Genomic DNA, 14,102 nt, shown 5'->3' with positions numbered 1-14,102 from the left:
GTGGATTAATATAGATGCATGGTTGAATGACAATGTAAGGCATAAATTACTCCTTGTGGCATTATAGAAATAATGAATATACATGTAAACCGGCATTGGCATACAATAGAACTTGTGGCATTAGAACATCATATACATGTTAGTTAATTTTATGAAGTAGAGGCATGACTTGGACATTAAACATGTTTAATTTACTTGTTTTTCATATGTTGTTTACTTACCTTATTATAGCATGCCTCACCTAGTGATGTATTTCGCCACTTTCGGCGACTTACCCACTGGGAACTATCACTATAAAAAAGTAGTGCATTTGCTACGGATTTGAATTTCGTATGTCACCAAAAAAGCTTTTAGTTATAAAATAAAAAAAAACTGTCGCAAAAATAAGGGAATGAGACTTGAACCCGCAACCTTTACATATCTTCTATCCCTCTTAGCCACTACACAACTATTGTGTCCAAAAATATCAACACTTTTTTTATTTATTCATATTTACACGTTGTATTTTAAGTCCGCAAACCTCGCCTAATACCATTGGCATACCCCGACATTTTTTTCTCCCAAACCCTTCCCATTCGTATCCAGGTTTCGTTCCTCCCGAGATCTCTGGCAATCGCCGCCGTAGAGATCTCCGACGATCACCATGCGGAATCAGAGGGGACGTGAGCCACCGCGGAGCTTCAACGGTGGGTGTGAGCAGCGACCGACGCAGGCGCACCCGCTCCCCCACCCTACGTCCATCTCCTCGCCACTCCCTGCCACCGCACACCACGAGCACGGCGGCAGTGTCGGCGTCGCGGGTCCGCCTCAGGCTCGGCTTCGGCTTCGGCTTCAAGCATCAGCTCCTCGGGCTCCTTGGATGATACCCCCAATCTCGGGATCTATAGGTATTTGGGGCATTTTCTCTTTCGATCGATTGGTTTATTTTAGAATTGACGTAATTCGTTTTATTTTTTTTAAATATTTAATATTTTTGTTATTTTTCATGTTCTTATGAATCTTTAGGATCAAGAGTTATGATCAAAGAAGTATAATCAAATAAATGCTTCTTTTAATATTATAATCAAATAAAATGTGAATAAAAGAAAGTATCAAAGTTCTAGGGAGTGGTCGTGTATTGGTTTCTAGTTTACGAAGTCCTATGGCTGAGGTGGTCACAATACATTTTCACCAAATAAAATGTTGGTAGAATAGAAGAGTAGAGTTGGAAAACATGGTCTAAAGGTGTTGAGCACCAAGATTCTCACAGTGAGTAGATTTGGGATTTGGTGATTTAATGGGCACGCAATGCAGAAGTCGTGAGAACTCCCTCTCGTACTCGGCTACCGTCCGATCCCCCTGGCGCAAGCCGCGCAAGTTCTTTTCTATTTGCCTCTTGACACTGTCTGGGAAGTAGTGCGCCAACAGAAGCTCCTTGAACTGCTTCCAAGAAATAGCTGATAGGTCGGTGTTGGGGTTATATCGAATGTCCAACCACCATCGATAGGCTTTGCCGTCAAGGTGATGTGTTGCGAGGCAAACTCTGTCCCTCTTCTTCACGAAGGTGTCGTAGAAAAGCTTCTCTATGTGCGTCAACCACTTCTCTCCACGATCTAGTGGTCGACCTTTTCTCCATCGAAGATCCGGGGACTGCACTTCCTAAACTCGTTGAGGCGATCCATGAGCCGGTCCCGCTCTGCTCCCTTAACCATCACGGGGAAAACTGCCCACGCTGGAGGCACCTGAATAGGTGGTGCCACGACCACTTCCTCCCGAGGTGCGACCACGGGTGCCGCACGCGAAGAGCCCGGTGCGGGAGATGGCGCCCTGGGTGCTACATCCTCAACTGGCGTGGGTGGTGGGGGAACTTGAGCCCCCTCTCCACTGACTGCTGAAGAAGCAAGTCCTCCAATCGTTTCATCCGCGCCTCCTGTCGGTGCGCCACATCGGCCTATCGCTGAGCCGCCGCCGCCTGCTGTGCCACTAAATCAGTGAGGACCGCAAGCTGGGTCCTCAAGTCACGGATCTCGCTAGATCCGGAAGTAGCGGAGGTCTCCACCTCCTCAAGGTTTGCCGCATTTTTCGCCCCAACAGACTTAGAGCGAGTTGTCGGCATAATCATTACAACATCATAAAAGGGTAAGTTAGTAAAACCCACGCTATCACAACCCCACTCAAGCAAATAATACCCAAAATCATGCGAAAGTAATGAAGTGTCCTTTACTACTAACTCCCGATGTTACGTTGTCGGCGGCCAACGTAACCCTCCGCAGAGTTAGAAGTTATACACTTCGATTCAACTCTAACATTTTAGAGTTTATATAATACCCAATCATGATATTTTCGCTTGCAAGTCAAATAGACCCCGTCTCTCACGAGCCTATTTTCTATAGTCCAACCGGCCTAAGGTTTGTTAGGTCCACTAAGACTCAACCCTAAGCTCTGATAGCAAAACAATCTGTCACGTCCCGGGACCCAGCGGAAGCCCGCCCGGTGCGTCAAGACCCGTCATATGCCTACAACATATAAGGCGTCTACAACAATAGTACAAAGAGGTAAGATAGATAAAACATCTAATAAGTTATCAGAGCATACAACAACTAAATTCTAATGACAAGTAGAATATCAAGGAACTAATCCACCAATGTAAAGCATAAAGTAGTACATCAATAGGATCCAATACAAGTGCTAGATATACAAAAATGGTGGTCTCTACACATAGGTATAAAAACTTTCACTCTCTACATCAAGTACAAAAATAGAGAGATGAATCACCTAATAGAAAATACTCCTCGCTAACTAGCTAGTACGATCCCTTTACCGCGATCCCGAGCCTCTCCCGGTGCGTATGGGTCTGTAACAAAAACAATAAAACAGGGAGCGTGAGAACTATTAATCAATAGTTTCCAGTGGGTAAGCCGCCGACATCAGCGAAATGCACCACTAGGTTATGGAGGCATAAGTAGTATATTCTAACATTTAAATGGAAAGAACAACATGTATATTAAGGATGAATAAAACTTGCTAAACTACTATGCTTCTACTTAGCAGGAATTTCCACAAGAATAATTGCTATTCTAACATGAATGAGCATATACATACATAAGTAGCATGATGTCCACAATGCAACTAGTAGAATGTCAACATTTACAAATAGTCTAATGTCCATTTAGCATTTTAGTTCAACATTGTTCTAATCATATAGAACCTACACAAGATAGTCTGGCTTGCGCCGTACCTAATGGCCCCGCGGTAGTCAACATTCCCATCCTAAGAATGAGCCTCCCCCACGGTATCCCATTTCGGCGCCCAATCCTGCATGGGCTAGCATATGTCGCGATGGCTATCTCCGGAGTGCTGGCTTGTGGGGAGCGACCCTCATAAGCATGTGCGAATGAGCACAATGGCAAGCAAGCGTAATCATCCGTCTCAAGTCTCAAGTCGTTATGTCTAAAATATGGTATAAAGGCTAATGTCCCAATGGCCTATCACTATGTCGTCAAGTACATGTTTAACCATTTGCTAATTGAATGCCACTTTATGACATTTAATGTCCACTATGTCAAGCACGAGTTCTATGTCCAAGAGCATATTATTCTTGTCATTTTCACTAAATGGAACATAATTTTAAGCCAAATAGAAGAATGCTATTCACTTGCATGAATACTATATACAAATCTCTCTACTACATAGAGGTAATATTAAATAATTCATAACACATGTGTTTTAAGCATTTTAAAATTCACATATGCTCTATATAGCATGAATATGCATGATTTTCTATTTTACAATAAAGAAAATAATATAAGGGGAGTTCACCCATTTCGGTGAGGTCAAACCCACCAAGATCTCCTTGGATCCCTTTCGTTTGCGCTAACAAAGATGTCCACTAGCCACTTAGCTCCCTAGAGAAAATTCTAAGAGGGATAAGCGAAATGAACGAACACTTCTAGAGTCAAACTTTAACCAACCCAAGAAAAAGGCAAAACTGTCACGCCCGAGTACCAGCGGAAGCATATCCGGTACGTGCACAGACCCGCCATACACCTGTAGTATATAAGGCGTCTACAAGAAACAAGTCGATAGGAGTAAAAACATAAAATAATCCTATCCAGATATCAGAGCGTAGTAAATGTCACAAAGATTATCAAAAATAGAATAAGGAGTATCTAATCCACAAACTCAACAAAACGTAAGTATCACAACTATAACATCTGTCTAGAAAGTAAATATACATCACGGGGTGTACAAAAAGAATAGATACAATGGTGGTCTCTCAATACATAGGGACATCACCCTCGGCCGTAGCCCGAGTAGCAAGGTGATCGACTAGCATGCTCCTAGCAATGTTTAGCTAGACGCGACTCCCTTGCCACAATCCCTAGCCTCTCCTGTAGATGGCTCTGTAAAAACAACAATAAAAGGGCGTGAGAACTATTAACAATAGTTCACAGTCGGTAAGCCGCCAGCCTCGGCGAATTACACCACTAGGCTCATAATGTACTAAATGAAAGTAAAAGCAACAATTGCATGATATATATATATGCAATGCTAAGAGGTGATGAGCATGAAATCAACATGAACATAAGCACGAATATGTAGATACCTACTATAACAGGTAAGCATTCGTTACTATCAAATATCATTTAGNTCTTTTCTTGCTTTTACTTCCGCTTTTATTATAGACGCCTTATATGTGTAGACATATGGCGGGTCTGGGCACGCTACCGGGAGGGCCTCCGCCGGTCCCGGGGCGTGACAAATCCTCTCCCACTTCCACACTGGTATGGGTAAACTCTGTAGTTTCCCTGCAAGAAGTCGATGTTCAGCCTTAACCTTCTGACAGGTTAAGCATCTGGCCACAAAACCAGCAACTTCCTTTTTCATTCCAGGCCACAAGTACGTTGACTTCAGATCTTTATACATTTTTGTATTCCCAGGGTGTAAAGTGTACGGTGCCTGATGTGCTTCCTTTAAAATCTCCTCTTTAATATTTGGATCAGCAGGCACACAAATTCTATCACCGAATTTTAGCAATCCTTGATCATTCACTCGAAAATCGCCAATTGGATCAACGGTGATTTTTGCTCGAATCTTTTGCAGGGATTCATCTTGAGCTTGCTTTTCTTTAATTCGATCGATCAGGGTAGGTTGCACCACTAATGACATAAGTCTCCAAGGCGTGTCAGGAGCTACAACTTCCAAATTCAACTGCTCCATTTCCTTTACCAACAGTGGTTGCATAGTCATCGACATCGCCAAATTTTCTGTCGATTTTCGACTTAAAGCATCTGCTACGACATTAGTTTTTCCTGGATAATAGAGGATCGTCAAATCATAATCTTTGAGCAACTCCAACCATCTACGTTGTCTCAAGTTTAATTCCTTCTGCGTAAACAGATATTTTAAACTTTTATGATCTGTGTAGACTTCGCAACGTTCACCATAGAGGTAGTGACGCCAAAGCTTTAAGGCAAAAACTACAGCAGCCAGCTCTAGATCATGCGTAGGGTAGTTCTTTTCATAATCCTTTAATTGGCGAGATGCATAAGCAATTACTCTGCCATTCTACATTAGAACACACTCTAATCCATTCAACGACGCATCACTGTAAATTACATAATCCATTCCAGTAACCGGTAATGCTAAGATCGGGGCAGTAGTCAATCTTTCTTTCAGCTCTTGAAAGCTTCTTTCGCAGGCTTCATTCCACAGGAATTTAGCTCCTTTATGTGTGAGTCGAGTAAGAGGAGTAGACATCTTCGCAAATCCTTCTACAAATCTTCGATAGTATCCTGCTAAACCAAGGAAACTCCGAATCTCTGTGACATTAGTCGGCCTGGGCCAATCTTTAATTGCATCAATCTTCTTTGGATCCACAGCTATCCCAACCTCTGAAATAACATGACCCAGAAATGCTACTTCTCGAAGCCAAAATTCGCATTTCTTTAATTTTGCAAACAGTTTCTTTTCTCGAAGTACTTGTAATACCACTCTTAAATGATTTCATGCTCCTCGTCACTTCGAGAATATATCAAGATATCGTCGATAAACACGACCACAAACCTATCCAAATAGGGCTTAAAAACACGATTCATTAAATCCATAAAGGCTGCTGGGGCATTTGTTAGTTCAAATGACATAACTGTAAATTCATAATGCCCATATCGTGTCCTAAGGTCTTGGAAACCTCTTCAGGCTTGATCTTAAGCTGATGATAACCTGACTGCAAATCAATCTTAGAATATACTTTTGATCCTTGCAGCTGATCAAATAAATCATCGATTCTGGGTAATGGATACTTATTCTTGATTGTGACTTTGTTGATTTCTCGGTAATCTACACACAATCGAAGAGATCCATCCTTCTTCTTAACAAATAACACCGGTGCTCCCCAAGGTGACACACTCGGTCGAATGAAACTGTTATCCAATAAATCTTGTAATTGTGCCTTCAGCTCTTTCAATTCAGCGGGTGCCATCCTATAGGGTGCTTTTGAGATAGGGGTGGTCCCAGGGACAAGATCTATCACAAACTCAACTTCCCTATCAGGTGGCATACCCGGCAACTCAGCTGAAAACACATCCCCGAACTCCCGCACAACCGGAATCTCATCAATCTTGACGGTTCCTCCGTCACTCACAGAAATGCTAGCCAAATAGGCTACACAACCCCTCCGAATCAACTGTCGTGCTCGCGAAGAACTAATAGTCATTGCGAATAATGAACTCTGACACCCCTTATAAACAAACTCCTGCTGACCCGGGTCCCTAAAGGTCACCGTTCTGTTCGTGCAATCTATGGTGGCATAATACTGGGTCAACCAATCCATACCCAATACTACATCAAACTCTCCTAGTTTGTGTAGTACCAAAAGATCCACTGGCATAATCCAGTCGTCTACCCGAATTGGGCAGCGAGGGCAGAACTCACGAACATCTAGGGTATAGTTGGGTACGATCACTCGTCCCAGATGCAAAGTAGGTACTACCTGAATGCTATGCAACTCGGCGAACTGCCGATCAATAAAAGAATGCGAAGCACCAGTATCAAATAATGCACGAACACGAATATCATAAAGCATAATGATACCTGCTACGACCTCCTCTGCTGCTGCGGCCTCCTCTGTCTGGGCGGCATACATACGCCCACTCGAACCATGCTGAGGACTATCAGACTGCCGCTGTCCCGGTGGTCGTCTGTACTGCGAGGGTGCTGTCGGGGTCCCCTGGCTCGGAGCTGAAGATGCAGGTGCTGATGCTGATGAAGGTGCAGGTGAAGAACCTCTCGGGCACTCTGAGCGAAAGTGGCCCTCCTGACCACAAAGGAAGCACTTGCCCCCATGTTGTGGACACTGTGGCGGTACGTGAGGCCCACCACAAATAACACAACGCGGCGGTGGACGCCGCTCGGGTGCTCCACGGCGTGCTGAAGAACCTCGACCTCTCGACTGGCCCGATTGGCCTCTCGGGTACTTTGGTGGTCTCCTGAAGGATTGCTGACCACTGCTTTCAGCTGCTGGTCTCTTTCCTTTGTTTCGATCCACAACATCTCTTTCTTTCATAATCTCTGCTCCCTTCTCAACAATCAGTGCCCGGTTTACCACCTCCCTGTAAGTAGAAAGGTTTGACGCCTGGACCAATCTGAAAATCGCAGGCCGCAAACCCACCTCAAAAATTCGAGCCTTGTCCTCATCATCTCTGACCACAAAAGGAACACAATGCAGCAATCGGGAGAACTCTCGCTCATACTCTGCTACTGTCTTGTCCCCCTGCCTCAGATTTCTCAAATCCCTTTCCATTTGCCTTTTTACACTCTGAGGAAAATAGGTAGTCAACAATAATTCCTTGAACCTCGTCCAGGTGATAGCGGACAAATCAGCACGAGGATCCTCACGGATATCCACCCACCACCTGTAAGCCTCGCCGTCAAGATGGTGCGTCGCGAACCAAACCCGGTATCGCTCCTCGACAAAAGTATCATAAAATAGCTTTTCCATATGCATCAACTATTTCTCAACCAACCAATGATCTGCTTTTTTCCCGTCAAAGATACGAGGGTTGCAATGACGGAATTCATTTAGTCGTTCCATCATCCGCTCTCGCTCCTCAATCCCCACCATCTCTGGGAACACTGTTCCTGTCGCAGTCGCAGGTACTGGTGGTGGTACTATTGTCTCCTGTCCGGGCTCTACCCTCGGAGCTACTGGGGGTATGTCTGGGACTGGTGACTGTGCTCTCATTGTCGCATCTCTGTCTGGTACTGTAGGCATAGGATCAGGAATCTCTCTGTCGGTCGTCTGCCGCAATAGTAAATCCTCTAACCTCTTCATTCTGTCCTCCTGCCGAAGCGCGGTATCCATCTGTTGTCGCGCTGCCGCAGCCTGCTGAGCAACCAAATCCGTCAGCGTCGCGAGCTGATCCTGCAACTCATGGATCTCACTAGATCCAGAAGTAACGGAGGTCCCTATTTCCTCCGCATCCGCCGCCTCAGCTGCCCCGGCGGCTTGCGAACGAGTCAAAGGCATCTTGAGCTGCAGCACAAAAACAAATATAGATTAGTAAAACCTATACTATTGAACCTTTACTTCTGATATAAATCAGCTAATTAAGCGAAAGTAATGAAATGTAACGCGTACTAACTTCCGATGTCACGTTGTCGGCCGCCAACGTGGCCCTCTGCAAAGTTAGTAATTGTACATTCTGATCAAACTCCTACCATTCGGAGTTTATACCTTACCCAATCAAAGTACTTTCGCTAACAACAACCTCAACTAGACCTCGTCTCTCACGAGCCTATTCTTATAGTCCAACCAGCCTAAGGTTTGCTAGGTCTACTAAGACTGAACCCTAGACTCTGATACCACTATAATCTGTCACGCCCGGGTACCAGCAGAAGCATATCCGGTACGTGCACAGACCCGCCATACACCTGTACTATATAAGGCGTTTACAAGAAACAAGTTGATAGGAGTAAAAACATAAAATAATCCTATCCAGATATCAGAGCATAGTAAAAGTCACAAAGATTATCAATAATAGAACAAGGAGTATCTAATCTACAAACTCAACAAAACGTAAGTATCACAACTATAACATCTGTCCAGAAAGTAAATATACATCACGGGGTGTACAAAAAGAATAGATACAATGGTGGTCTCTCTATACATAGGGAAATCACCCTCGGCCGTAGCCCGAGTAGCAAGGTGATCGACTAGCATGCTCCTAGCAATGTCTAGCTAGACGCGACTCCCTTGTCACGATCCCTAGCCTCTCCTGTAGATGGCTCTGTAAAAACAACAATAAAAGGGCGTGAGAACTATTAACAATAGTTCCCAGTGGGTAAGCCGCCAGCCTCGGCGAATTACACCATTAGGCTCATAATGTACTAAATGAAAGTAAAAGCAACAATTGCATGATATATATATATGCAATGCTAAGAGGTGATGAGCATGAAATCAACATGAACATAAGCACGAATATGTAGATACCTACGGTAACAGGTAAGCATTCGTTACTATCAAATATCATTTAGTACTTAATCTCATTTATAGTTTTCCTTTTCATTTATCAGGACCTACCCCAGGTAGTCCAGCTTGCGCCGCGCCTAATGGCCCCGTGGTAGTATACACTCCCCACGGCAATCCACTTCGGCACCCAATCCCGCACGGGCGAGCAACTGTCGCGTAGGCCAACTCCGGAGTGCCGGCTTGTAGGGAGCTACCCTCACAAGCATGTGCGAATGAGCACAATGGCAAGCAAGCAAAATCCATAGTCCAACATATCTCAAACATCATGGCATAGTATGCTATGTTCTACCATCGATCTATTGATCGGAATTTTCAATATAAAGAATATTGACAATACTAGTATCCACTAGATTAGTAAGCGCGTGAGAAAATGCAAATTCACATATGGCATTAGAAACTATCCACCATCGTGGTACTATCATTATAGTCACAAATCATATCATAGTTCTCTACTTTAGAGTCAAGAGAGTATCATTGGTCTCTACTTTATAGAAGCATTATAAACTTAGCTCTTAGTTGTTCTACTGAACTAAACCAGAATACTATTATGTATGAATACTTTTATGTATGTATGCTCTCTACTTCATAGAGGTTCTATTGCAATTACATCAAACGTTATAGTGACATGCTCCAAATACTTTACCAATCACAATAATCTCAAATACACACACACTATACCAATTCTATAGTCACATATAGAACATAGGGGAGCTTCACTTGCTCTGGTTAGGTCAAACCCACCTATTACGATGCTCAAATCAGCCCCCCAAGAGTCCCGGAATTTAACACAATCNTTCTCTATTTCATAGAGTTCTCAATTTAATTATGCATTATGCATCGACACTAGAGTTTAATGACTAGTCTCAAGTCCTATATCCACCACCAAAAACATACAATTATGTCAATTCTATAAGGACATATAGAACATAGGGGAGCTTCACTTGCTCTGGTTAGGTCAAACCCACCTATCACAAGGCTCAAATCAGCCCAAAAGAGTCCCAAGATGTAGCTCAACTAGTCCCAGACCCTGCTGAAAATGAAACGTAAGAATCGCGTCATAACGGGTACTACAAATCCAATTTCGGCGAAATTCTTAATTGCAACTATATTGGGACTTAATTCCTTGTTTTGGTTCAGGGGAATACCTCAAATTAAGCCTCCACAAGCTCTCACCAACCAGCTGAAAACAATACAAGGGTCAATTATAATCCTGCTGCGGACAAACAAGAAATGGCGTCAAAAAGCTCATATACAAGATCAAATGGCTGAAACTTTGCGAATTCAGTTTTCTAGCTGAAATTCTTGCTTACCCCTGGCTGGAACACCCTGTAGACAAGTTCTCGAGGTCATCAATATAGTTTAATGGGGTTCGATAACCTGCTGCGAAGACATAAAATCCAAACTGCATCAATTACACGGTTAACTTCGTTTAGTTCCGAACTAGCTTCGTAAATAAGTAATTCTCTTACTTCGGCTTTACAGCAACTCTTTTACTGAGCTAAAGTAGTTCCTTCACAGTCAAAAGAATCCCTCTTTACTGCTGAAAACCTCCTCGAATTCAGTTAGAAGCAGTGAAACCAAAACGCATCAAATTTCAATGTTAAATCGCAAATTAGCGAGAAATTGAGCTAATTCCTTATCTAAAGCTGAGATATAGCTTCTCAGGTACTAACCTCATAGAAAACTCAGAGAAAAACTTCCTCCCCACGAGCTGGAAGCATCCCGAGAGTCGCCAAGGCAGCGAGCAACGAGCACGGCACGAAATCGACTCGAATCGACGACTTTTCCGTAGAGAGAGAAAAACCCTAGAGAGAGAGAGAGAAAAAAAAAGGTGGAGGATCAAATCCTGAGCTCCAGAACCCTCTACTGAGTATCCCTGGTCGAGCTGGGCAAAAGGGATAAGAACAGGAGGCAAAAAGACCAAAATAACCCTGTTGTCACGCACCTGCTGCTGCTGCTGCCTGTTGTACCGGTACAGGGTGATGGTTGTACCAGTACACAATGCAAAAAATGCTGAATTTTTCCAGTTCAATGCACTTTCTTGCTTCTAACTTTCTAATTATCCTCTAACTTGTTCAAAAACTTGTCTAAACTTTTTAGAACATGTAGAATAGTTCCACATTCCATTCCACACACTTGAACTCTGCAATTTGCAGAAATTCAGTGTATTACAAAAACTCACCTAAAATGGTAGAAAAACCCTCTCAAATCCCAAATGGGAGCTAGAGCACTTCTAAACCAAGCTAGAGGAAGGTTCAAAATCAATCAATTAAGCTCCAAAAGCTACAAATCAAAAAATTCCAAATAAACCCTATGTAACATATCGCATCCCCGTCGAGTTGTGCCGAGCTTCCATCGAAACAAGCGGAGAGCGCATTCGGACAAGTTAGAGTGGTCTGCAAAGTGTTTAAAACACTTGGGAATGAGTTGCATAGGGGTTAGAGGACCCAGGAGAGTTGGCTTGTGATTTTTCAGCAAAATGCTGAAAAATCATGCTCTCGGGGTCTCGTCCCTGTAGGCGAAATCTGCCCAGTTTGGGCTGCTTTGAATTAGTGAAGTTGGAGGAGCTAATGTGCAAATGTGTAAGTGTGGGTGTGTATATGTTTGAGAAATGAGGTTTTCTTCTCATTTCTCTTACCCCAACACATTTAGGGCTTCTCTCTCTCTTTCTATAACTTCTCTCTCTCCCTCCTTCTCTCTCTAGGGCTTGACCAAGAGAGGCCTTTGGAGGGACTTTGGTGGAGAAGAAGGTCAAGTGGAGGTTGGTGCTTGCAATTATACAAGGGGCTTGGAGAAAGCTTGAACCTAAAGGTTGGTTTTCTTGATTCCAAACTAGGTTTTGGTTTAATTTCTTCTAGTATGTGCTTCTAGGAGTTATTGTGGGTAATTGATGCATTGATATCCATTAATGGTGGATATTATGAGGTTTAGGTGAAACCTAGGGCTATGTTTTAGGGTTTTGTAAATATGAGGTCTAAAGTTGGAATTGATCTCATGTAACCCTAATTGCTAGGTATTCTAACGCGTTGGCGAACTCGGTTTGGCAATTCGACAAGTGTACGTGGAGAAATCGAGAAAAAAGCCTGTTTTGGCTCAATTTTGCCGCAGTCGGAAGAAATTGACGTCTAAAAATCACAACATTTGGATCGTGGCTTCTTAGCATTCCTACAAGGTGGGGGGTGCTATCCGGAATCTCTGAGTTTCCTTCTATGTCTATGTTATCTTTATTTGAGCATATATGTGAATAGTAACATTCATGCATGATAGGGTAGAGTGACATGTGGTTATTGGTTGAGATTCAATTATATGCTTCTAAGTAGGTGAACATATTAATTGATGTGGAACCATGTGAGACGTGTGTGGAACCATATACTTGTGTGAATATGTGATGTGGACTATGACAATAGTAAACAAAGGTGACATTGACATTAGCGACGAGATTGGCACCGAGAGATGAATTGCTAAACAAGGTTAAACCATTGTGGCATTACGGCAAGTGTGGCATTACGGCAAGTGTGGCCTAGAGTGTGGCATAGAAAAGTGAAAGTTAGGATGGACCTAGAAACCCTTAGGGTGAAAACTTTAAGGATCTAGGGACGTGAGCCACGTGGAATTGATTTATAGCGAAAGCCATGTGGATTGGGTTAGTGTTGGTATGTCTCTAATGGTAATTAGGGATTAATTCAAGTGGATATTTGTTCTCTATTTCAAGAGTTATGTTGGGCGGCCGACAACATGATGCCTAGGAATGAGAATGGATTCACTTGCATGCTTTCGCCTGATTTGGTTTCGTTACGTATGTTGTAACGACGCGATAGTGTTGTGGGTCAAATAACTAATGTGGTTGTTACGTTTCAGGAAACAATGGCTTGTGGTAGACCTCGAACAAGGTCGACACCCGAGAAACCGTGTTCGGCTCCTGAGCAAACCGGAGCGAGTAGCGACGGGGAGCTCCGGGAGCAGGTGTCCGCACTTATAGGAATAGTGCAACAACAAGTGGAGTCGGTGCAACATCAGGAGGAGCAAATCAAGTGACTCCAGGAGGCTTGGACGCAACAACAGGCGACGTCGGCTCAAGCGGGTGTCGAACGACCAGCGCCCCCTGTCGTGATACCGAATGCGACTGAAGGCGTGGCCGCGGCGGCTATACCAGCCCCGGCGGCGGCAGCCAGTTCGGGTACCTCAAATCCCGAGGGTGCGGCCATGGAAGCGGAGAGGGAGCGTGCACTCGCGGCTCTCGTGATGTTCAAGAAGTTCAATCCGCCTGTGTTTGACAGAGAAAAGGTGGAGCCGTGGATGGTGGAGTCATGGATTGACTCGATGGAAACGCTCTTCGAGGATATCTATACCTTTGAGAAGGATAAAGTGCACCTTGCCATGCATTGTTTAGAGAAGTCGGCGAAGGTGTGGTGGAAACGAGTGAAGTGGGATTGATCTTCCGACCTTCCGCTTATGGTTTAGGAGGAGTTTCGGGGGTTAGTATTTACAAACTACTTCCCCGATAGTGAGAATAAGAAGTTTAAGGATAAATTTCGGAAGCTAAGACAAGGAGATCGCTCGGTGGGAGAGTATGAGGGGGAGTTTTCCCACATTA

The 14,102-nt window shown here is 43.8% G+C and overlaps 1 long non-coding RNA gene across 4 annotated transcripts; it reads right to left on the bottom strand.

The window, feature by feature from the left end:
- On the bottom strand, positions 9,239–11,307 carry LOC109718941. Of its 4 annotated transcripts, none has more exons than XR_002218569.1 (6): positions 11,182–11,307; positions 10,978–11,059; positions 10,819–10,888; positions 10,654–10,721; positions 10,474–10,535; positions 9,239–9,266 (listed from the first exon to the last, which is right to left on the bottom strand). It is a non-coding gene; the product is annotated as an uncharacterized LOC109718941 (long non-coding RNA). The 4 variants fall into 4 exon arrangements; XR_002218566.1 differs by having other exon boundaries at positions 9,247–9,266; positions 10,474–10,538; XR_002218567.1 differs by having other exon boundaries at positions 9,247–9,266; positions 10,474–10,538; positions 10,654–10,718.

Source organism: Ananas comosus, linkage group 12, assembly GCF_001540865.1.
Source record: "Ananas comosus cultivar F153 linkage group 12, ASM154086v1, whole genome shotgun sequence".
NCBI classification, from domain to species: domain Eukaryota; kingdom Viridiplantae; phylum Streptophyta; class Magnoliopsida; order Poales; family Bromeliaceae; genus Ananas; species Ananas comosus.
The sequence above is the reverse complement of the archived record's forward strand: the minus strand, read 5'-3'. Positions and strand labels throughout refer to the sequence as shown.